At 38.5% G+C, this 25,414-nt stretch overlaps 1 pseudogene; it reads left to right on the top strand.

The window, feature by feature from the left end:
- Positions 1-19,881: 19,881 nt before the first annotated feature.
- On the top strand, positions 19,882-20,611 carry LOC147625107 (uncharacterized; annotated as a pseudogene).
- Positions 20,612-25,414: the final 4,803 nt, after the last annotated feature.

The raw sequence follows: 25,414 nt of genomic DNA, 5'->3' as shown, positions 1-25,414 counted from the left end.
GGATAAATCATCCCATAAAATTTTTAAAGGATTCAAAGCCAATTAGTAAGCCACCTTATAAGATAAGAAGTTGAAAAACAATTGGCTGAATATTTAGAACAAGGCTTTATTAGGCCAATTAAGTCTCCCTAGGCTTCACCAATATTATTGGTGAAGAAAACGATGGATCTATGCACTTTTGCATAGATTATCGTGGATTGAATGCAATCACAATAAAAAATAAATTTTTTATTCCCAGGATAGATAAGTTGTCTGATCAACTCAAAGATGCTAAATATTTTAGTAAGTAGATTTAAGGTTTGGATATCATCAAGTAAGAATTAGAATTGAAGATGTGCACATTTATGACATCTTTTGGGCACTATCAGTTTTTAGCTATGCCTTTTGGTCTAACTAATGCTCTTGCTACTTTTATGACCATGATTGAACACTATACTTCATCCTTATTTAGGAAAATTTATGGTGGTTTTATTGATTATATCTAATCTTTAGTCAAAATGAATAAGAACATATTGAGCACCTTAGAAAAGTATTTCAATTATTAAGGAAAAATAAATTATTAGCTAAAAAATCTAAATGTGATTTCTTCAAAAAAGAAGTGCAATATCTTCTTGGACACATAGTGTCCGAGGAAGGGATTTGTATGGATCTTGATAAAGTTGAAGCTATATTGAGACAGAAGGCCCTATCTAATATAGACGAGTTACAGAACCTTTTAGGACTTATAGGGTTGTATCAAAAGTTTATAAGAAATTATGCTAAGATAGCTTAAAGAAAAAGGAAAACAATTTAGTTGGGACTCATGATCCACAAACTAGTTTTGAAAAATTGAAAGTAGCCATAGCTACTGCTCTTATTTTGCAAATAGTGGATCCAAATGAACCATTTGTATTGGAAATGGATGCTAGTAATTTTGTTGTAGAGGAGAACTAATATTGCAAAAGGAAAGACCAGTTGCATTTGAAAGTAAAAAGTTGGACAAAGCTCAAAGTAACTATTCAACTTATGAAAAAGAACTATTTGTAATTGTGCATGCTCTTAAAAAGTGGCGTTATGATTTGTATGGTGCTAATTTTGAAGTATTATTTGACCATGAAAGTCTTAAATGGTTAAATACTCAAAAGGAGTTAAGAGGTAGAAAGGCTAGTGGACTGAAATCCTACAAGAGATTGATTTTCAAATCAGATATAGAAAAGGAAAAGTTAATGTCGTTGGCAGATGCTCTAAGTCAAGCACCCATGATAAATGAGTTGAGTTTTACTCAACTAAGTGAATTGCTGGCTCACTTAAAAGGAAAATGTGCTAATGACCCTAGCTATCAAGTAGTTTGGAAAGTAGTTTGGAATTACTTAATAAAAAAAATTTACTATCAAATAGAGAGTTAAGAAAATGTAGCTGCTGTGTGAGGGTAAAAGATAGTGGTTCAAAGGAATCACTTACAGAAGGGTTAATAAGTGAAAAACATTTTTGGAAAAATTTTCCCATCAATAATGGAAATAAAGGTCACGTTTTTACACCCAAATAAGAAAATATACGTGAGAACATTTTACTAGAATGTCATGACAATCTAAGTGCAGGGCACCCGAGAATTTATAAGACCTATGCACTTGTTAAAAGATAGTTTTATTGGAAAGGTTTAAAGAAGGGCATCTAGAATTATGTTATTAAAAATGCCCTAAGTGCCAAGTCAATAAAGCTGAGCACCTAAAAGTATGTGGAATATTACAACCACTACAAATACCTGAGGGTGAGTGGGAAAGTATTTCTATGGATTTCATAGTGGGACTACCCCAAATAAGTAAAGGGCATGATTCAACGTGGGTAGTATTGGATAGGTTAACCAAATTGGTCCAATTTATAACAACTAAAAAAGAAGTAAAACACCAAAATTGGCTAGAATGTTTATCCATCATCTATATAGATTGTATGGATTACCAACAAATATAGTAAATGACCAAGATACAAAGTTTACAAGCCATTTTTGAAAAGAAGTGTTTAAAAAATTAGACACCAAACTTAGTATGAGTACATCTGAACATCCACAAAGAAATGGACATACAAAAAGGGTTAACCAAGTCCTAGAAGATATGCTTTGAGCATATGTTAAACATAAGCAAAACAATTGGGATGTGTATCTTCCATTATTAGAATTTGCTTATAATAGTACTAAACATTCTACTCTACTAGTTTTAGTTCATTCATTTGAATGTATGGAGTTCAACCTAGAGCACCCATAACAGTTGGGTTACAAAAGGAAAAATTCCAAAGCATTAAAGACTTTCTTAAAGAGATGCAAGACATGCTAAACATTGCAAGATGCAACGTTAAAAGAGTGCATGATTGTTCAATTAGTTATGAGAAAGGAGGTAAAAGAAGACCAATTAATTTAGAGGAAGGTGATTTAGTTTAAGTAAAATTTTTTGAAAAGTCAAAAACTTTAAAATTGGAAAACTTTCAAAATTAAGTCCAAGGTATTGTGGTTTTTATACAATACTTTAAAAAATTGGAAGTGTAGCTTACAAGGTAGCTTTACCTAAAGGGTTCCAAAGTACATCCTCTCTTTCATGTTAGTATACTGAAACACAAGATGGGAAACACTGACAATGTAATTGGAAAGAAGCAATAGTGGATTTTATAGAACTACCTATAATTCTTCCACATGAGCCTGGAAAAGATTCTCAAGTGAATTTTCCTTTAACTTTATCTTTGGTTTAAAAAATTGGTGTATCACTATTACATATCCCACCTTCTCTAGATGAGTGTCCTTTTGCCAAAAAGAGAGTGTGATATGACCACATATACTCCAATCAATCGTCTTGTGTGTGTACAAGCAACATTTCATCAATGATCAAGCTTACAAAAATAATAATTCCTTCTCTATATATTAACTAATAAAAGCATTTAACTTATGACAACCTTGGAAACTAGTTACTCGTGCTTCATGTATCACAAAACCTATCTAATTGTACATCATAGGATGAAATGGGAAATTCATTAACCTACACAAGAGTTATAAGAATCTAATTCCTTTGGGATTATGCATCTAACTAGAGGACTATCTAATTGATTCGAGAAGCTACATGATTCAACTTAAACCCTTAATGTACATAGGTGGAAATCATTCAAAAATCCCTTTTATACTTCGTAGATTCTTTGCTCACAAGCTTAGAACTTGGATAAAATCCTACTTACTTATAGAAGATCTTATTACTTTAGTTATAGGTAATCATGGGGTACATACCATTGCCTTTTATGTCAATTACTTGATTAACTTAACTAAGTTATCAAAGAAAAACCAATACGTGTAAGATTAGCATAAACCTAAGACTTACATTTGGATGTGTAATCATAAGCATTAAATCACTACTTTGTGTAATCACTACTTTGTGTACAAAAATGTCATTGCTTAATTATGATGGAAACTAATACTTGATCACAATCAAGAAAAAGGGTTAGATGCATATTAAATCCTATGATTGACTTACATCGGTTAGTGTCTTGATTAACCATAACCATAATGATTAGTAAAAAAGGAGGATTAATGCTTTTATGTAAATCAATCTATAAACCCAAAAGAACTTTAACATGTAAACCATGTTTAAGATTGACTCCCAAGAGAGAGGATACCATTTGGAAACCTTCCTTCATCATCATGGTAGGTCTTGGGGTTTCAAGGCTACCCTTAATGATTCTCTCCCTACTAATATAGTCTTAAATCATGCTTAATCATAAAATCTTAAACGTACATTAACCTTGAATACTTTTAATCCTTAAATCATGGATTCATCAAGGTCATTAAGGAGAGGACCTTACTTCAATGAGACAAGCATGCATCCATAATCCATTGGTAGAGATAGATTAATTCTACTTAATTATATGCTTAATCAAATAGATTAATTACTTTGATTAAAATCCACTTGATAAGAAGAGGAAAAATTCCTTCCCTACCTTCATCCAAGGAATCCAAGGCCTGCAATTGCCTAAAACAAGCATGAAGCACACTAATCTCACTTAATCAAGGGTTAATTAGTGCTTAATACTAATCTAAAACATATCTTTTTTTGGCCATATTGGGGAGCTTTCCATTGCATGAAGGAGCTCCCATTACTCACCAAGGCCATGACAATGAAATGAAACATGATACATATACAAGCTTACCAAGCTTTAAGATAAGCACTAAGTGCTCCATCAGCAACTCAACCAAGCCCCCTGAGGAGAGGAAAAAGTAGCGCATATTTCAACCTGGGTGGTTAATAAACAACAATCGGGAGATATAGTCAATTATTGAAGTATAGGCATCCCTTCTCAAGCTTGTACCCTTGAACTTTCTTTAGCCCTAGAGGAGTATTACTTTCTTGATTGAGTAGATTAATTATGGGAGTAAAGAACCCATCCTGACTAAGTCCTTCCTTACTTCCCTTATCAAAGGATTAGTGATCATGGATAATGCAGTGGTGAAAGAGCTTGTAGCTAGCCCGAGGTTTCCTAAAGGGGGTAAGAAAAATTCAGACCAATACTGGACTAGTTCTTATCCAGTTGCTCCTTAGAGACACTTTGTGCAAGTTTGTTATTAACATTGCTCCACTGGTGTCAACCAGTGTGGTTAACCAAGCATGTAACCTCTACTACATCATGGCTACTAGCTACAACCTTCTTATGTATCTTTTCAACTATTGGATGTATGGATTGTATCCAATAGTATGACATCTACCACTAATTATATCTTGCTAGCAGAGGTTTCATACTAGTTTTAAACCATTATGCTACTGGTCACTATGCTACTGGTTTCAAACCAATATGATACTAGTCTCAAACCAATCATAGCTAGGAAATGTGGAAAATAACCAGTACTATATTGGTATTTAACCTATCTATGACGTTTCATAGGTAATTACATCTAAGCAGTTGGTATCATAAAGGTTTTCAACCGGTATGATATTGGTCACAAACCACTTGGAACCAGCTAGGAAGTGTGGAGCATATCATAAAGGTTTCCAACTGATGGAACTGGTATTATAAAGGTTTTCAATTGGTATGATACTGGTCTATAACATATGGTACTATTCCAAAACCATTCGGAACTAGATAGGAAGTGTAGGCCATGTTATACCTATATGAGTACCAAACTAGATTTTAACTGCCTGTATTGCACTTGATCCATAAAAATGTGGTCAATTATCTAAATTAATAATGTATGTTGGATGTTAGCAGGATCAACTCAAGCCCAATCCTCTATTTAGGAACCAATGTTCATTGATGTCGACCAAGGCTACCAAAGGTACTCATATTAACATCACAAGATTTTTTTCCATGCCACTTACTAGTTTAAGTTTCTTTTGCAAAAGAGTTACTAAAGACGGATGGTTCACACAAAGGCTATGTAAGTGGTTCTTCTCATTATGAGCCCAAGTTAGTGTTCAGGAATTCATGGATGACTACCTTGAGAAACCTACTTCAGGCCCAATTGCTCCATTAAACCATAAAGGTTTTGTGAGGGATAGTCCTATGTTAAGTCCTATGTTAAGGTCTTAACGTGTAACTTATACCATGATGCCAAGCAAGAGAAGTGAAGTGGATGATTACTCATTTGGGTGAGTTTTGGGAGATGCTAATTTTCAGTGTGCAAAAGTAAGCCACCTTAGTTTTGTGAGATGTGCTGATGAGAACTTCATGGATGATTGCATAGAGAATCCTACTTTAGACAGCCCTGCTGTGCTGCATCCAACCATGAAGATTCCATGAAGGAGAGTGATCTGATAATCTTGACGAAGAGGTTTGGATATATAACTTGTTCCGTGACACCAAGAAAGCGAAGTAAAGTGGATGATTGTCCATTTGGTGTGTTATGTGAGATGTTGATTTTTAGTGTGTTTAGTAAGAATAACACTTTTGTAATTAAAAAATTTCCATTATGCATCTTTCTATGCATAGAAATCAAATTTAGTAAGAATAACACTTTTGTAATTAAAAAAAATTCCTTTATGCACCTTTCTATGCATAGAAATCAATTTTAATAATATAATTAATATCAGTGATATCCATGCATATTCATAGGTGAATGTGTACATGGAGTAATTAGAATATTTCTTTTAGATGCAAAAATGGTGGGAATTACTCTTTTGGAATAACATGAAAACAAACTTTCTTTTTCACAAAATTATGGAAAATTTTGCCATAACCTCCTTTGTATGGCTGACCATTTCTCATTTTTATCTATCTACACTTTACTTAATTAACCCAATTTAGAATTATATAACTCTAATCTACACAATTTTCTAAATTCAAGAGAGTAAACAATAAGAAGAGTTTAATTAATCCCTTAGTTAATCTTTCTAGGATTAAGAAAGGCTGGAATGTAAAGAAGAGAAGGGAGTGGCCTTTTCATCAAAGGCATAGCATTTGAATTTAATTCAAGCATCTGCAAAACATAAAAATCAAGAAAACCATAGACTTTTCATTTAAAATTTGTAAACAAGGTAAGAAAATTAGCTTACATGGAGCTTGTAAGATCTCCCTCTGGCTTGAGGGATCGAGGGTTCTACTATTGTTTGAAGCAATAGTGGCCACCAATTCACTTTGGAGAGGATTAGGCCAAAAATAATTGAATTATTAAAAAATTCAATGTAGATGGCTCAGGACAGGAGTAGAGTAACAGTGCATAAATACCATTAAGCTTTTACAAAGGGGGAGGCTTCTATTTATAGGAAAAAGTGAGCCTCTAACCAAGCAAACTGATTCTAGAATTTTCTAGATCAGTTTTGTCAATTTTTGACCATTTTTTGGGTCAATTCAACTTACTTTTTGGATCTAGTTTTGAAATAGGAGAGAGGAGAGATGAAAATATCTCATTTTATTGATTAAGAATTTGGGGTAATGATGAGAAAAAGGTGCCTACTTCATGATGGGAGATCCCCACACTGTGTCAAAAATTTAGTTTTTTAATTATTTTCTTTGGTCCTTAGTCCACTCTTCATCTTATGTGAGCATTTACTCATTTTTGGTCCTTAGTCCACTCTTCATCTTATGTGAGCATTTACTCTCTTTTTTTGGGGGGGGGGGGGGGGGGGCATTTCTTTTATTCTTCAGTTTATCTCCTCCCTACACTTGGATTGATCCTATTGGCCCATAGGAACCTTAATTAGACCATAATCTATTTTTTTTAAAATCTGGACCCTTAGGCTAAGGTCCTTTATACCTATTTTTTATTAATTCCAATTGTACATTGGAAAGTTCTTTTTGAATTCTGTTTAAAGAGAAACCATTTTAGACACTAGGAGGATTTTTATATCAAAAATATATCAATTTTAAATTACCTCCCTCTAGACATTTTCTCTCTCCAGGCCAAAACAGGGTAAAACAAGATCTTTCTTTTATTTCAAAGAGTGGAATAGTTATAAGATCAGAAGGGGAGGTTCTTACACCTGAACACCTCAAATGCTGTGGAGGGAGGAATCTAACAGAAAGAAAGAGTTTTTTTTCTTAGGTAGTAGAGAGAGAGAGAGGGGGAGGAAGAGATAGAGAGAGAGAGACCTTTTTTTCTTAGTTTAAGGCCCTTCAGACTTTTTTTTACTTGGTTTAAGGCCCTTCTCTCTCTCTCTCTCTCTCTCTCTCTCTCTCTCCCCTTTTGTTTTCTTTGTTTAATGCCCTTCTCTCTTTTTTTTCTTAGGTAGAGAGAGAGAGAGAGCTCTCTAATGCCTCCCCTTTTTTTTCTTGGTTTAATGCCCTTCTCTCTTTTTTTTTTCTTAGAGAGAGAGAGAGAGAGAGAGAGAGAGAGAGAGAGAGAAGGCATTAGTGAGAGAGAGAGAGGGGCATTAAACCAAGAAAAAAAGGGAGGGCTGTATCGCTAGGTCTACAACCCTCCCCCCTTTTTGCTTTGGTAGAGAGAGAGAGAGAGTAGCCACCCCCCTGCCCCTTTTTTGAGGTTTAATGCCCTTCTCTCTATCTCTCTCCCCCGAGTGCTACAACAAGAGAGAGAGAGAGAGAGAGAGAGAGAGAGAGAGAGAGAGAGCATTAGAGCTAAGCAAAAAAAAGGGGGGGAGGGATATAACACATTTCTCTGAGAGAGAGAGAGCATTAGAGCTAAGCAAAAAAAAGGGGGGAGGGATATAACACATTTCTCTCTCTGTCTCTCTCTCTCTGTCTCTCTCTCTCTCTCTCTCTCTCTCTTTGTGCCTAAGCAAAAAAAAAGGGGGAGGGAGGGATATAACACATTTCTCTCTCTCTCTCTCTCTCTCTCTCTCTCTACCTAAACAAAAAAAGGGGGGGAGGGATATAATACATTTCTCTCTCTCTCTCTCTCTCTCTCTCTCTCTCTCTCTACCTAAGCAAAAAAAAGGGGGAGGGAGGGCTATAACGCTTGGCGCTGTAGCCCTCCCCCCTTTTTTTTCACAGAGAGAGAGAGAGAGAGAGAGAGAGAGAGAGAGAGAGAGAGAGAGAGAGAGAGAGAGAGAGAGAGACCTCTCTCTCTCTCTCCTTCCTTATTCCAACCATGTACAAAAAATGTGGACCGTACAAACCACACCTAGATGACCCTGAGCATGTAAAGATCTCGGTCAGCCCATTCTGACCATGTGCAAACCATGTCAGTGCCATATAAAGTCCATTGCCATATTATATAAGCCACAAAGACCATACAAACCAGACATGGGCTATATTGAACATATACAGATCACTTCGAAACATGTAAGCATGTGAGTAAGTATCGATTATATAAGACCAAGCTTTCTCTCTATGGAGGCAACATGTGCAATCATGGCAATGGCAGTTATGAAAAGTGTTAAATACAATGCATACTTGAAAGGAGCATGCACATGAAATGTACCAAGGATGAAAGAAATGGTAGAGATATTTTATAATTGAGGAATAGGTACTTCTACAAGTAAAAGACTGGTTGATCTAGCACACTCATCAATGCAAGAGACGGTGATAAATTCTCTAGAGATGCAACGTGGAAATATAAATTGATGTATTGTTCACAAAAAAAGATTGGTGCATGTAGATCCAGGTGTCATCCTAGAAGAAGATAGCCATAGGCCTGAATATGTGATTGTTATATGGTAGAGAGATTTTATAATTGAGGAATAGGTACTTCTACAAGTAAAAGACTGGTTAATCTAGCACACTCATCAATGTAAGAGACGGTGATAAATTCTTTAGAGATGCAACGTGGAAATATAAATTGACGTAGTGTTCACAAAAAAAGATTGGTGCATGTAGATCCAGGTGTCATCCTAGAAGAAGATAGCCATAGGCCTAAATATGTGATTGTTATAGTAGTGAACAAGCAGTAAGGTGCACCGAAAGGTGCATATGGAGGGGAAACAAATAGATTTATCGAGACAAAAGTGCCTAAAACAATGTGTGCTATTCGAGGGATAGAGCTAGAAAAGAAAATGATTAGCTTTGGGCATTTTCCAAGACTTAGTGGAAGATGTGGAAGATACATCAACGAGGGAGATTTATCGAGACAAAAGTGCCTAAAACAATGTGTGCTATTCGAGGGATAGAGCTAGAAAAGAAAATGATTAGCTTTGGGCATTTTCCAAGACTTAGTGGAAGATGTGGAAGATACATCAACGAGGGAGATGGAGACAAACATGATGGAGTGCTTGCACCATGGGGTGGACAGAAATACCTGGAGATGTTGTGGTTGGGGGGGTTTGTATGGTTTTGTAACTTGGCTCCCACTCACTCTTGCGATGTTATGGTTGGGGGGGTTTGTACGGTTATGTAACTCTGATCCCACTTACTCTTTGGGATGTTGATGAAAGCCACATGATTGGCACACCTTGTTCGGCTCATCGGCGGGGTGTGGCTAGTGGATGAAGGGACACGGTTGTTTGCAGGCATGTGAGGTTCAAATGCTCATGGTAAATGGATTTGTGCTTCAAAGTGGAGGACCACCTCTACAATTAATTCAAGCCAATGCAAATGCGATAAACATTCCAAGTGCTTTTTGTCCAAAATATAGGGATGACAAGATCGTTAGGTGGAGAGCTCAATTGATTAAGGAATTTCATGAGAGTATAGAGAAGGGAAGGACCTTGGATGCACAAATTATTCGCGAGGCCAATATATTATGTAATGAATTCCACATCTTTTATGTGAGCTACTCTGTGTCAATAGCAAACTTTCCACAGTGCATGTGTGGATGTTTTAAAAAATAAGAGGGCAAGTGCCTAGCATACATACCATGCAAGCACTTGTACTTTGTTTACTTGTAGGTTCTAGGATTGGATTCAATAGCTCACGATTTCATGCACCAAGTAGCACTAACTAGGGTGGAGCTATTTCAAGCACTTAGATGTCGACGATGCCATGTGCCAACATAATGTGTAGATGTTGTTTGATTTCGCGTTTTTGATGGCTTGTACAATGGTCCTTTTTGTTATTATCCTCAAATTAAGTGCACTTTGATCGCTATAATATAGCATCTTTCAGGTTCCCTTGTTTTGTGGTGTGTGGTGTCATTTGTTGGATTAAATGCTATAATTTTTAACTAGAATGCGATTTCATGTTGGCATGTGCCTATTTGGAAAGTGGTGCTATTATTTTCTATCTAGAGGTTTTTTGGCCGATTTCTCTAGACTTTTCCTTTCATTCGAAAAAACTCGCTTGGGAAAGATATTTCCTTGTTTAAAACAATAGAAGCGGTTTATACTCCTAGATCAAAAAATGGGATCATATGTCTGGTGAGGGACATCAAGGTAGCATATAGACCATGGGATGTAGCCAACCTGATGACATTCTTATCATTCAGAGGTGATAGTTCCTATTGGCCCTTGCTTTGTAGCAATCCTACAATGTGGAGAGATGTAGAAGAATGGGTTGAAGGAACTTTAGAACCACGGGTTAAATTAGGACATGAACCAATAGTCAAAACCTCACATAATTTGAGTGAAAAGAGAAATCTCTCCTAAATTTATATATATTCTAGTGAACCAATGGCATTACTATGAAAATAATGACATGAATGCAGCTATTCCTATCTACCACAATGGGTATCAGGGCAACTATGATTCAGGATGGTGGGGCAAGAGTGAGCATTATCACCAAGAAATATTGGGAAAAATGAAAAAAGAAAAACAACTCTAAAATGGATGGATCTTATTACAAAAATGGCTAATGGAACATTTGCAATAACCATGGGAGTTTTGTAGCAAACTAAATTCAACATCTTTTCACTTTGCTATCATCTTGCATTTGGAGTGATAAACTTCTTGTGCCCAACCAGACTCATAAGATGTTATACTTGGCAGACCTTTCATGAAGTAGGCAAGATTGGATCTAATCTATTTATAAAAGGATGCCCAAGTTCTAAAGGTGGATTTATAGTCTTGAAAGACTTACCCTTTTCCACACCACATTGCACTATGTTAGTACAAGTGTACAAACCAAAGATTATGCTAACCAAGGTTTAGGAGGAGATACATCACTCCCACCTCCAGATTTTAGTGAAAACTAGATGCATGCATTCTCGGGGGGTTCACTTAAAAAAATGTAAGTATACCTCGTGAGTTCAAATGAAGGGGTTTTTTAATTCAAAATTTTAAGGTAAATTTATAGAAATACATTTATAGAAGGGGTTTCTTAAATCAATTTTGAAAAAAAATACATAAGTCCATAAAGGAAAAGGGGTTATTTTATTCATAAAAAATTCACATGTAAGATCCCCTTGGAAAGCGCATGATACATAGGCTTTCTTTAGTAGTGCACCCCCCTAGGATACATTGTCAACAATCAATGTATTTCCTATTCCCTAGTTAGAGAACCAACTACATGGATTGTAATGATGCCGCATGGACCTTCAGCTTCTATCATGATATTGAGAGTTGGGAGTATTGTGTTGAAATGTCAAAAACCAAGTTGACAAAAAAATCTGATAGTGAAGAATTGCCACAAGAGGGAAGCACATAAGAAGATGGTTAAGGAGAAAGCATTACCAAGCTAGACATAACTTTGAAGTCAATGGATAGATGTGTAGTAGCTAAGATACGTTAAGGCTACAAAAGTGCAGGAAGAATTTTCAAAAAACTAAGGCGAAGAGCTAGAAAAGATTACTAACTTTGGTAAGGTACAATAGGAATTGTAAACTTTAGAAAGAATGAAACCGCAACTTTCTAAATAAAAAAGGCATACACAAGAAACAAAGCCTTGGTAGAGGGAGAGCGAGAAGCCAAGAGCATATTAGCCCAAATTGATGCCAAGGAAAATGATGTATTGGAGACTAAATTCAAAAATGGGATTGGGTTCTCTAACCTTTTTACTCTTCTTTGCTAGACTCAAGAAGGTGCATTGGCAAAACATTCCAAAAATGGTCAAAGCCTTTTCTAGAGAAACAAGAGGAATAAAATGGCTTGGGCCCTTTTAGCTTGGAAGAAAGTGTGTAAACCTAAGAAATGGAGTGGGTTAGACATTCTTAATATGCACGTTCATGACAAAGCCAAGTTATATGCCAAGGTGTTCTTAAGTCTAGCCCAAACTTGGACATGGATGCTTAAGGAGCTAGCTCAAGAGCTATATCTATAATGGAAAAGGGTAGTGTTCTAGTCAAACATTTATAGATCATTTCCAATCTCGTTTAATCTTGGAATTATACTAGCAATTTGGAATGGCTTGATTTATCTTGGTGCAGCTGTGCAGCTATAGTTATAGGGATGTACTCACACATGGTGGTGCAACCCTTAGGGCTACCCCCTCCCTATTTTCATTGATATCCTAAGCATGTCTGCTGTTAAACCTTTTTCTCTTGACACAAGGATTGAGTAGTAGGTTAAGGTGGATAGGTGTAACAATATGGGAGTGGATATATGGCATTGGGGTGTAAGTTGGATATGGTAGCCAGGGTGCTAAAATACTAAGGAGGATATGTGTGAGAATGTTTAGATCATAATGTGGGTAATAGGCTCCCCATGGGATGCATCCTTCTTTGGATCCTCTTTCTCCTAGGTGGAATCCTCTAGATCTCCTTTCTCTAAGGTGCAATGGTGTAAATCTTTAGGTACTAGTTGTTCCAACTATTCTGGTGCCTGCCGTTCCAAAGATAAATCTTCCCAAAGAACTTGTGCCAAAGAGTAGGGATGTGAAACTTAAGGTTCCTACACTTCCACTTGCATCGGCCCTGATACTCTAGACATTTTTTTCCCTAGAAGCTCTTAGGCTAAATTGAGATGATCCATGGGAAAAAGCTTCTAAGGTTAGCAGAGCTAAAGGCACTCAACAAGCCACATGTTTAAAATCCCATCCATTGATCCTAATGCACCTTGGTCTAGACTTGAAATGGTTATCCAGCTATTCCTATAGGCCATTTCTGTCACTCTTATGGGGCTTATGAGCATCATTGGGGCCACCAAAGGTTGGAAGTGCTCTAATGGAGCTCCCATAATGAAATCTCTAAGCCTCATAATAATAAGACTTCTAAACAAATGTGTTAGGGAATTTGGTGGATCTAATGTGCGACTCTCCATAAGTCTCTTATGAGCCAACATCTTCATCACTGTCACCACTCATTCACTATCACTCATGTCTTAGAGCTTGTCCAGTAATAAGCCTCCCGTGTGAGATAGAATCTTCACTATCACCACAATCTCACTAGTACTTGTGTCTCTAAGGATGCTGTGGTTTCTCGGTGGAGAAGAGTCTACCCTAGAGGGTTCTTGGGATTCTAAGTGTCCAATTGGGCTAGGTTTGGTCCCCTATACAAATGGTCTTAAGAAACTGCCCAATTTTTGAATTTATTAATTTGTAGATCGTTCTTTGGGGAAAATGTAATTCTTGACAACATGATTTGATGAGGAAAAACACATGCTTTGTGAAATCTTTGTGACATAATTGGATAGATCAATAATTTGAGATGAATTGCATGTAATTTTTGACACTAGATTCCTTCATGATTCACCAAGAAATAATGCATATTGATATAACTCAATAGTGGGTGGCTCTTTTTCTAGTAAAATGGCATGCTATTTGATGCATTTTTGGTGGCCACGATTCAACCTAGAGAATGACACATATCTTGACCCTTTTGGTACCTTCTAGGTTTTCAAAATTTTTATATATTTTTTGAAAGGACTCCACTCGTCATTGATCTAGTGTTGAATGATGTGCAATTTGGTAGTAGTGTGATTTAATAGCCCATGAATAATGTCGCGCGATTCAATAGCCCATGATTTGGTGCCAAATGATGTGCAATTTGGTAGTAGTGCGATTTTGTAGCCCGTGAATAATGTCCTACAATTAAATAGCCCATGAATAATGTCATGTTATTCAAGTTTGAATAGTAGACAAGAATTATGCTTGAACTTCAGTATGACAAGCCATTTCATGCATCCACTTTTGGTAGTTTTGCCTCAGGAAGGTGTGTCACATTCTTTAATGCCCTTAATTCCTCTTTAAGACCAATATTCCCTCCAAGATTAGGTAAGGAAAATAATTTAGTTATGTTGTAGGAAGGGGCTCAAAAAATCAAGCATGATTTCTTCTTTTAAGATAATATGTCATTCCTCTCTATGGAGCACATGTTCCCTGAAATTGTTTATATCATTTTTTTTGGTTTAGATGTAAAAAGGAAAGATGATGAGAAATCCCTTATCTTTATAATGAGCTACCCAATGTATTCTAATTATTTTTATACAAAGATTAATGGTTGATTGAGCTAATTAATGTTAAAAGCTTGAAAAAATAGAATTGAACCAAAGAGCTAAAAATCAAAGGGAATAGAGGATTGAACACCTACTTGTATCTTGATTCTTGATACTCAAAGATTACTCCACACCTCTAATGCTTTGAGGAGATCAAAATAAATAAAAAGCTACCAAGTTACTCTCAAACAACTAGTGGTGGATATGCATTCCAACTGAGGAACATAAAACAACTATAAATGAAAATGTATGTAGCAAGGAAGTCCTTAGCTAGGGTGCCTCCCTAAGAGCACCAAAATGGTAACACATGCCGCCTCATATGAGGGAAAAGAAGTGGGGAATAAAAGGGTCATAGCTCGTTTGTACCCTTAGCCATTGAAGATATAACCCTCTCTGTTATGGGCTACCACACCTCCAAGAGGGAACTCAATGCATTCACCTAAAGGATGAGCAATAGATCACAACTGTCATAGGGCACTTACCAATGCTTTGAACTTGAGTCCTTTAAGGCCTCCAAGGTATTAAGCTCCACCTCCAACACTATCAGTGTAGAGTCACTCGCACCATCGCATAAGGCAATCACTCTCTCTCACTCTCCCACACAAGCATGAATCATATAAGCATAGAAGAGGAACAATTCTAGAATGCTCTCAATCTCTCTCAAGACACAAGGAAGAGCTCTCTATAGCACAAAGGGGATTGTGTCTTTTCATTATGAGAAAATGCCTTATATACATTTGGCCCTTATTCACATTTGGGTGCCCAAAACTTACTTAACTAGGCCTTGGGTGGCCAATATCTCATAATGTACAACCTTTATAGTGCCGTTTCATGACACTTATTAATGTCCTCAATTGGAGGATCATGTTTGTTAATCCAAAATGGGATTAACATCCCCCCCTTCCTAATGTAGGTTATATTTGCAGAACCTATTATACCGAGGTTTAAAGACCTGGTCACTGAACTCATGCCGGTAGAAATTTCTTCTTGATTGGATCTTTCTGATGAGTGTGCATCAGAATGCTGAGTGGGATCACCAAAATCTTATATCCACCATGTCTTTGAATGTTATATGCATGTAGCCTAGAAGATATCTTAGACGGTGGTAGTAGAGCATCATGCCCCTATTGTGGTGGATGGCCCTCGGTTCATGTGTCGAACTTCAATTGTTCAGCTTCATAGCCATCGTATGACTCCTTGGGTTGATCAATTAGCACCACCAGCAATTTTAAAAATCTGATGCTAGCCACAATTGTTGGGTCTGGAATTCTTCACCATGTCTGTATCCATGTAAGCAGCTGTTGTCTTTACTCCTGTATGTTTGCAAATGTTGATGGCATGAAGATTGGGAAGTTATATCAAACATGTGAGTCGTGCCTTTTGGCTTCTTGAAACTCCAGTGGGGTCCATCTTCTCTTAACTAGCATGTATAAAGGATCAACCCGCTGTGTTCGTGGCGCACCCATATAGAGCTGGTTGTATTCCAAAATTGTCAGGTACTCCTTCCGCCAGTCTGGTTGTATGCCAAAATCTTCCAATTTGGGTTGTCCTTCATCGACGACGATGGTGGCATAGCCGCCTCTTGTGTGTATAGGTGTGCCTTCCTCCACCTCTGCGGAAGTAGCTGATCATGAGGGTAACGATCCTTATTTCTAACAGGCCAGCTAACTGGGGGTTTGCCAACTTTGTGTGCTTGGCCACATTTTCCCATAATGTGCCCTCTATAGCCAAAAGAATTAATTCTTCTAAATTAGGGCATGGAGCTCGGAGAGGGTACGACACATTGTGCTATTTTGTTGGGGCGAGGCTTTTGGCATGATTCGTCTAGTTGGCTCAAATGGAATTATCTGCATGAGGACCTTAAACATTAATTTTGGCTTCAAAAGAGGGTTGCCAGTGTGCAAATGAAACCCTCGTACTTTGCTCCTGACAAAGATTCCAAAATGGTGTTATCAGTGAAGGCCTCGATATTATCTTGTGGAGGAATAGGATTTCATATCTCGAGAGTGCTGTTGTGGAGATGGGTGAGGTGCTAGTATCTCCTCAGGGGCGAGAGGGTTAGTGGGAAAATCTATCTGTGGAGGAATGAAGTTTGAGAAAATGCAATCATCTTGAGATATGTTAGTAGGTGGCGTGTTAAGTAGCTTACTACTAGCGACATTAGAATAGACAGGGTAAGTTGATTTTGAAGATGAGGAAGAGGGTTCTTCTTGACCCTAACTTGTGCTAGGGGGTGGGTGGCAGGCTTTTGAGACTTTATAAATTCTTGTAAGTCAGGGATCTCTTCAAAATTGATAGTGGGATATTGAATGTGGGTAGCATCAAAATTGTACTCTTTGTTAACATGGCTTCTAAGTGCTTGTAAATATTAGAGTATAGCTTTAGAATGCCAAAAGGATAATATAATGTGGACTCACATAAGTTTAGATGCTGGTGAGTGTTATATACTTCAAGCCACCCATGACTTATAATCCACTGGTAACTATGTGCTACTACCTCATAGTTGGTTGGTGTCTCAAGAATGTCACATCTGGGACAAATAGGTCTAATTTTTTGACACTGTTGCCTAGAATTTCTAAATTTTGGAGGACCCGATACCAACTACGAAGGTTTAGCACTATAGGATGTAAAGTGTAGAAGAAGATGTCTTGTGGATCAGTTAATACTAAGTCTCCCCACGCAAAACTCCCATTATTATGGTAGGGTCAGCATCTCTTTCAGTATTTTGTTTAATTAGGGTTAGTTCTCCTAGGCCTATAATTTCTGATAGATTTATGTCATATTGAAGTAAAGAGAGTGTTAGTGTACACAAAAACAAGGTGAGAGTTTGAGGAGGGGCTCGAGAAGTTACGTGCAAACTGACCCAACTCGGAGGCACGCTCAAGGAGGAGGCGGAGATCATCGTTAGGCTTTGGCCACCACTGACTTCTATCTTGGATCGCCAACAACCGACTCTCTAACTCTTGTAAGCGAGAGTCAGTGTTGTTGAGGAGGTTTGAAATTACAGTTTCCCAAACTATCCTTGCAACATCTAACTCCTCGAATCTTTTGGTTTTGCGTCCTCTTGGGCATGCCTGGCTGTTGCTTTTCTTTCTTGAGCTTTGGTGATTTGTTGGAGCCTTTGGGAAGCCAGCCTCTGAATGTCATGTAGTTGTTGTGTAAGATGTGCCATTGCCTCTTGGTGGGCCAACTCTTTCCTTTATACTTCGACGTGGCTTGCACACTTATTGTGTCATTAAGTGTTCTAATCTTTTCTGCATGGACCTTGTTTGTTTGTTCCCTCTCTTGTTGTGTAAGTGAGTTTCCGTCTCCTTCGCTGCCTTTAGCTGTGAGGTTAGCTGCTGGATTTGGCTTTGCAATTTTTCTTCTTTGGCCTTGGCATTGGTTTGGAGCTCCTATACTTGGGTGGGCATGAAGTGTAGTGAGCTCATTGGTGTGGGTGACCTCTTTTTGAAGTTGCTCCTTAGCTTGTTCTAATTTTGCCTTGAGGTTCACATTTTTCTTGATTCTTTATACAATTGTTTGGTTAAGGACCATGTTATTGCTTTCCAGGGCTTTATATTTATTTTCTTTATCCTCCATAGCCTTCAAGATTTTCATGATTACATCCTTATGGGTAGCTTCAACTTTTGCCAAGTGGTCTTTTAATGTTTGCACTTGTGTGCATGCATCGTTAACCTGCTTCCAAAGGGTGGCGTTACGGTTGTGAAGCATGTGCGTTGTGAGGAGGTGGCACTGCCAGACCTTTTGTTCTTGCTCCTTGATGATTGCACTTGTGCTTGCTTCTTCTTTGAACCCATCTTGTGGTTGGTTGAGCAGCTCATCTAGCCCTTACATGGTATCTTGTAAGAATTGTTGATAGTCCATTTTCTATAGGGAGGCTAGCTGGGGTATTCTTTCTTCATCCTCCAACTGCCTTCTTTTGCTTGGACTAGAGGGATCTGAACTTCTTTGTCTTTTTCTTACTTCATTGGGGGCCTCTATTTCTTGTACTTGAGCTACGGCTGCCTCAATGCCTTGTCTTTCCTCAACCTGTACTGGTGCTCCTTATTCGGGTGCTGTCTCTATTGGCATGTCTGCCAGAGCTGATTCTTTGAGTGGGGATAGATCCATACATATTAGTTGAGCTGGTCTTGTCGGAGGAGTAACTTGTTGTAGGGGCTCCTATGTGGCTTGGCTGCTGTGGTTTCTTGCAATGCCTTGTACATGGTATGTTCGGATTTTTTGGGCCACTTCCCTCTCTAATCTTTGCGATTCAGTAGAGCTATATGTGGAATTACTCCCCTCATCTTCTTATCTATCTTCTTCTTTCTCCCCTTATTGATTTCCTTCATTATTTCTTGGGTCTCCATCAAGACAGCCTGCCCCTTTTGCATATCTTCAGCTGTTAGTGTTGGTTGTTTTGGTAGCAGTGCCAGCTGCAAGTGCTCAGCTGGTTCGGGCTCTGGGTGAGGCCTTTTTGCTATGTGATTTAGAACTTGTGTGAGTAGGTATAGGTTACAAATCCTGGATTGGTGGGCCTTCAAGTAGTTCTCCATCTCTCTATGGACATAGTAGGCCTAGTCCTCCTCTTTCTCTTCATGTACCTTTGCAATTCTATTCAAGGGCACCTTGTTATATCTATCCACGGGCTTCACCTACATCATTAATGACATGGCCCTATAAGCTTTTTCCATAGCCTCATCAACGGATGTTTTTGTACTCGGCCCCATTTGAGTTGTAAGAACTTTTCTTGAGCATTGCATCTAGAGGCATTTTGTCGATTGTGTGGGTGTGCACTTTGACTACAGGCACGAGCTGTAGAGCATCTCGTATGAGCTCTTCTCTGTGATGAGGAGTTTCTCTGGAGTGCCGTCAGCCTTGGTGATTTATAAGCACTTGCATGCGGTGAGTTACAAGAGCTTTATAAGCACTTGCATGCGGCAAGTTACAAGAGCTTAAGCACTTGCATGCGGCAAGTTACAAGAGCTTAAGCACTTGCATGCGATGAACTCCACCATATAAGCACTTGCATGCGATGAACTCCACCATATATCATTTTCAGCATAAATCTCAAGCTTTAGATCAGTTGGTAGGGGAGCTCAAGGGATTGATATAAAAAAAGGATGTAGAGATTTCTAAGCTTAAAGATAGCATATCTAATTTTAAGAGTACCCCTCTTAGCCCAAGAGAGCGTAAAAAGGGTCTCTCCTCTCAATAGAGATACTTGCACCTAAAGGCAGCGCCCCGTAAGAGAAGAGTAATGGCAACCAGGTATGTTGTTTCATAAAAACTTTCACTTTGGTTTCACTACTACAAATAGCGAAAATGCTGTCTTCGACTTAATTTGTCCATTTGTTGTTTTTGTGTTTCAAAAATTTTCTACTTAATGCATGCGATAGTACCTCCAATGAGGATCACATAACATTATTGAGTAATTTACTTAACAAAGAAGATGTGCTATCTATTATTTGTGCACCAAAATCAAAGTTGATTTGAGAGGTAGTCACTAATGAGGTATTGAAAAAAATTTCTAACTTTGTCTTAGATATTGATATTCAGAGTGCTTGTGATGAAGCTGGTATCAGCACAAGGGGCTATGAAGCCATACATCAACTCCTTAGGGATGCCCTGCGGAAGAATGGAATTACAAAAAATCTATTTCCAGCTCCTCAAGCGGTAATATTTTCAAAGAAGGTTAGTGATGTCGATATTATAGTGAAGTTAGGCTCATACCAATATGTAGAAGACATAATGGTAATTTCTAGTCTGAAGAAGAAAGGGGGTCAGAAGAAATAAGCACGTGGGAAAAAATCTCCCATGGTGAGTACAAGCGAAGTGGTTGAGGACAAAGGTTTTGCATACACAAGGTTCAATGATATATTTGTTGATTTTTGAAAAAGATACAACAAGCAATGATTTCCTTCTACAAATTACCTCAAGAGGGTGAGTACATCAGTTTATGCTTTTGCTTGTTTACTTTACCACCATGAAATTGTTGATAAATGAGTTTATGCTTTTGCTTGTTTACTTTAAACTGTTGATAAATGAGTTTTTCTTATGTCTACGTATGTTGTTATAGTACTTGGGAGCAAAGTCTTTTATACTAAATCTTGATGAATGTCAAATAGTAAAGGGCCGTTGGTTAGACTTGCACACCGCTAAGGTCACAGGGCAAGATGTCCAATTGAGAGCACCATCTTTTAGTATTCAATTAGAGAAAGAGATATGGTGGTTGGGTGCATTTGAAGTGCCCAAAGAGACCCATGAAGTTCTTGCATAGATGTTTAGCAAGATTCCTTTCATCACTATGAGGTCATTAAGGCTTAAATTGCAGGTGAGAAGCTTGATGTTCAGGGTATAGGGACATTTGATGTGGATTGACACTTGGGTGGGGACTTAAAAACTATTAAGTGTATGCTGGGGTGCAAGCAAGGGGAAAATTCTCTATATCCTTGCCCATTCTGCATAAGGGGCTACAAGAAAAAGGGAAGAAAAGGGCACAAGCTGTCGAGGTCGAGGGGACGAGGACAAGAATGAAGATTTCGAGGATGAGGACAACCAAGTCGAAGAGATAGAGAATGGGATGGAGGCATCTTGCAATGCCCCATGCTTGAAGAGCAAAATCTGGAATCCAATAATTGCTTTTCCACTTGACAATGTGCACTTTTGCACCTTGCATGCATTTATGTGAATATTTGATCACTTGCTCAAGCTTCACATCGAAACCAACTCAGTGAGATCAAGAGAAGAATTGGGTAGTAAAGTAGAGGAGTTACTCAACTCCTTGGGATGTCATGGGGGGAATGCTCAGATAGTAGTTATGGACATAGGGGATAGCCACCATGAGGTTGCTCCATGAGTGGGGTGAAAGCTCAAAGATTCTTTGTGAAACCCCCAAAGAAGCTTGGTATAGAAGATTAAGCAATCAGGTAGGACAAGAGAAGAAAGCGTGGGAGCTCTGGAAGGACTTGTGCAAAGTCACAACAACTGACAAACAATGAGGTCGATCCAATTGTTGTCAATCAACGCAACCTTCAATAAAGTGCTATGCTTAATGAATCAAAGCCATACCACTACGGAGCAAAGGACTCAATTCCAAGCAAATTTACTTGAGTTTAGAAATTCAGTTGTGACATCTTGGGAGAAACGAACATAACACATTACATGGTATGCCTCTTCTAAATTTATAATGTTTCTCTTATACCATATTTCCATGGCTAACTCTATCCAACTTTAACTTCACAATATTCTTTATGCTCATGGTGCATATTTTATGAATAAGTATGGGTCCCTAGATAGCATGGAGAAGTCCCATTATCGTGCATGAGGAATTTATTTCAAGAACATGGGTCCCTAGATAGCATGGAGAAGTCCCATTATCGTGCATGAGGAATTTATTTCAAGAACACGCAGGCGCGGTATGGAGGAGGACACGTGCACTTTATCTATGCAATGAAAGGAATTTTTTGTCCATTACCTTGGCAAGAGAAATCTAGCTCTACAATTCTTTAGAATGTGTGTGCATCCAATCGTGTGGTGTAAAGATGTGATAAAGTGTGTTTTGATCACTTATATAGTCCTAATTAGGGCTGAATTGTGCAAATTTAGCATTCCAATTGCAATATGAATCCTTCACGACACTTTTGTTGCTTAACACATTTTAGGTTTCCATTTTGGTTTCTTGACACACTTGTTTCACAAGTTTGGCTCAAAGTTAGGGGTTGTGATGTCAATTGATAGTGCTATAAGGCCATATGCACCCTTGCCACAAGGGTGCGAGTTTTGGCCAAACAAAGGTCCCTGTTTGGCCAAAACTTGCACCCTTGTGGCAATGGTGCATTTTGCTTTATTTGGCCATAGCATGTAATGGGAGTCATGAAAAAGGGTAAAAGCCACCATTTTATGGTGTTTCACACATAATTTATAACATATGGTACTTGCTAAAGGTGTTTAGAAATTGCACATAGTAGATAGCAAATTTGAGCTATTGTTTAGCTTTTTTACACAATCAAGGCATAAAGGCCCCTTGCACCCTTGCACCCTTGACACAAGGGTGTGAGTTTTGGCTAGACAAGGAGGCCTATTTGGCCAAAACTTGCACCCTCGTGGCAAGGGTGCAAGGGGCCTTAAAATGTCATTTAGCAGTATGAAAAGTCAAAATCCATCAAATTTGAATCCAAAATGTTCTTGCCTTTGTGTATAGTGTAACCTTTGTGTATATTGTAAGACATACAAGTGTTCTGCATAGTTTCATCAAACAATGTGGTGTAAATAGCCAAAGACAAGGGAAAAGAGCCATGATTGTATGCACAAGAGACATCATTATACGTATGCCAATACTTAAGATTATATTGATCAAAAGATAACAAAATTACATAGCATCGTCATTTTCAATGATCACAACAGGTGGGTAATCCACCTATCTAGCCACATTTTCGGGGGGATGGGGACCCGCCCTTCCACTAGTTTGGCTTGTACTTCTTGGTAATCGTCTTCCGGAATAACATTGTTGTGGTCTTGTTCAAAATCCTCATTGACAAGGGCCACAGTTGCAGAAACACTGTCTTGAGGGGCAAGAGCTTGTCACTCCCAAGTGTGTCATCTTCAGTCAAAGGGGAATTCGGACTTGGTGCAAAGCATAGCTAGACACTCATCCAATCTAAGGTCTAGCACCGTTTCTAGATCATGAATGAAGACATATGGGACACCCTCAATTATGATGGTGCCAAGGTTGTGAATCTCCACCTCAGGTATGGTGTCAAGGGTGTCTTCCTCCTTCCTTGGCTCTTCAGATGGCCCAGCCTCCTGAACGAGTTTCTCCTCCTTTTGCTTGTTTGTGGGCTCCATTCCCACATCCTTTTCATCCCGCACTACACCACCAAGATGCAAATGCAGAAGCTCCATGGGAGAGGCAGTAGGTAGCTCACTAACATGAAAGGTGAGGCAGGCTCTTTGGGCTAAGAAGGTGTTTCCCAATTTTCCTTTCTTCAGTGATGGTACCAACTTTTTTGGGATGGTCACACATTGCATCATTGGTTTGTAAATTTTCACAAATCGGCTTAGCCTCTGTAAGTAGGGGCAGTCATCCTTGTGGATGTAGTGTAGGAGGTACATGGGCACCCATAGCCCGATGTATCTTGGAAGCTCCACCATGTGCTTGTAGAGGTATTGGTCGATGTAATCGGCCACAACTACAAAGTGGCAATCATGCAGAAGGATGGTGGTGTGCCAATCAGGCACCCAAGCAAACATGTCATACAAATCCTCGCGATCTGCATGCTCTGTGGTGGAAAGCCACTCTAAGAAGTGTGCACGGGGATCCATGGGGGGTGATATTACTCGAGAGTGTGCAAAGAGTGCAATAGCAGGTGATATTACTCGAGAGTCTGCAAAGAGTGCAATAGTGGGTGTTGGTGGCTAGTAGAGCTCCTAGAACTTGTGAATTGAGAAATGAGGAGGGGGTCCCTTTTATAGACTTTTGAGGCCCCATCCTAAATTTTTGAGGCCCCATCCTAAATTTTTGAGGCCCCACCCTCAAATTTGTACCTGTACCATAACTTTGATACTCAAATTTTATAGACTTAGAATAATAAAAGATTCCAGAGCCACGCTTGGAAGCATTAAAAAGAACCAAACATAAAAAAAACCAACCTCTTACTTGCAATTAAATAGTCATTGATCAAAATGTTAAAAATTCATATACTAATAATTTGTGGTACAAAATGTGGAAAATTCCAATTGATCCCATAGAGAAAGATTCATATACAAATGACATGGCTATAATTATGTTGACAAATAAGGTCATTGGGACTCCAAGATTCCTGAACCATTAATGCTGCCTCCAATTGTCTCCCAATCTAGCAAAATAAAAAAACCCTTTAATGTTAGAGAATGACACATGAGTTTTATGTCCAAATGTCATGCTAGTAATTGGCATACCTTGAGATGTTTTAACTTGAAATGATAGTCCCCCACATCTTCAGCACCCATAATTTTGAGATGGTCATGAACATTTGCCAAACTCCAATGTTTGCTCGCTTGCACGGTCTTAATAAAGCCATTGCTCATTGTGGCAGTTATGTCGAAGTGCTCTACCACTTCCTTTGAGACTTGGAGAGGTATCAACTTACTTCCCTTTTTCATCAAACGTTCATAATGGAAGCTTATATATAGTGTGGTTTGCAATTTCAAATATATGATGGATATCCCTGCTGATTGAGCTACTTTGCACCTATAGATGTCCCCATCATGCAAACCTTCTACGATGTCCCATTTTTCACCAAGCAACTAATCTAGGGCTTCATGACCTATTTCCTTACACACAAACATTGTGGGAGCTTGCGTGAATGGTAGGGTATGAAACATATGCACAAACACATGAATAGGGTAGCACCAACTGAGACCAACAGACCTACATGCTTTCCCAAACTTTAATGAAGTATGAATTTTCGAAACTATCTTGTGCTTAAGGGCCATTAGTGACCAAACATCAGGTTCTGGCCCAAGCTCTCTGGCCCAAGCTTTGGCCATTCAGAACTTTGAAGGGAGGGTGCGGGTATGGGTTTGAGTTTCCCATATCCACCATCATGAGTTTCTCATATCCACCATCATGAGACTAGAAACAATATAAGTATGAGAATAGAAGAAAATTCTACCTTGAGCAAGATCTGAAGGGGTCTTGCCGCCGTCAAGGATAACCTTTCCAATGGTTTCATGAAGTGCTAAAAATGTCCCCCCCCCCCCCCCCCCCGAGAGACTACGCAAGGGCTGTTCCCCTCAATTAAAGTAGATGG

Source organism: Cibotium barometz, chromosome 24 (assembly GCF_041138505.1).
Source record: "Cibotium barometz isolate CiBa-2024 chromosome 24, ASM4113850v1, whole genome shotgun sequence".
NCBI classification, from domain to species: Eukaryota; Viridiplantae; Streptophyta; class Polypodiopsida; order Cyatheales; family Cibotiaceae; genus Cibotium; species Cibotium barometz.
This window is presented reverse-complemented; position numbering and strand designations above follow the sequence as displayed.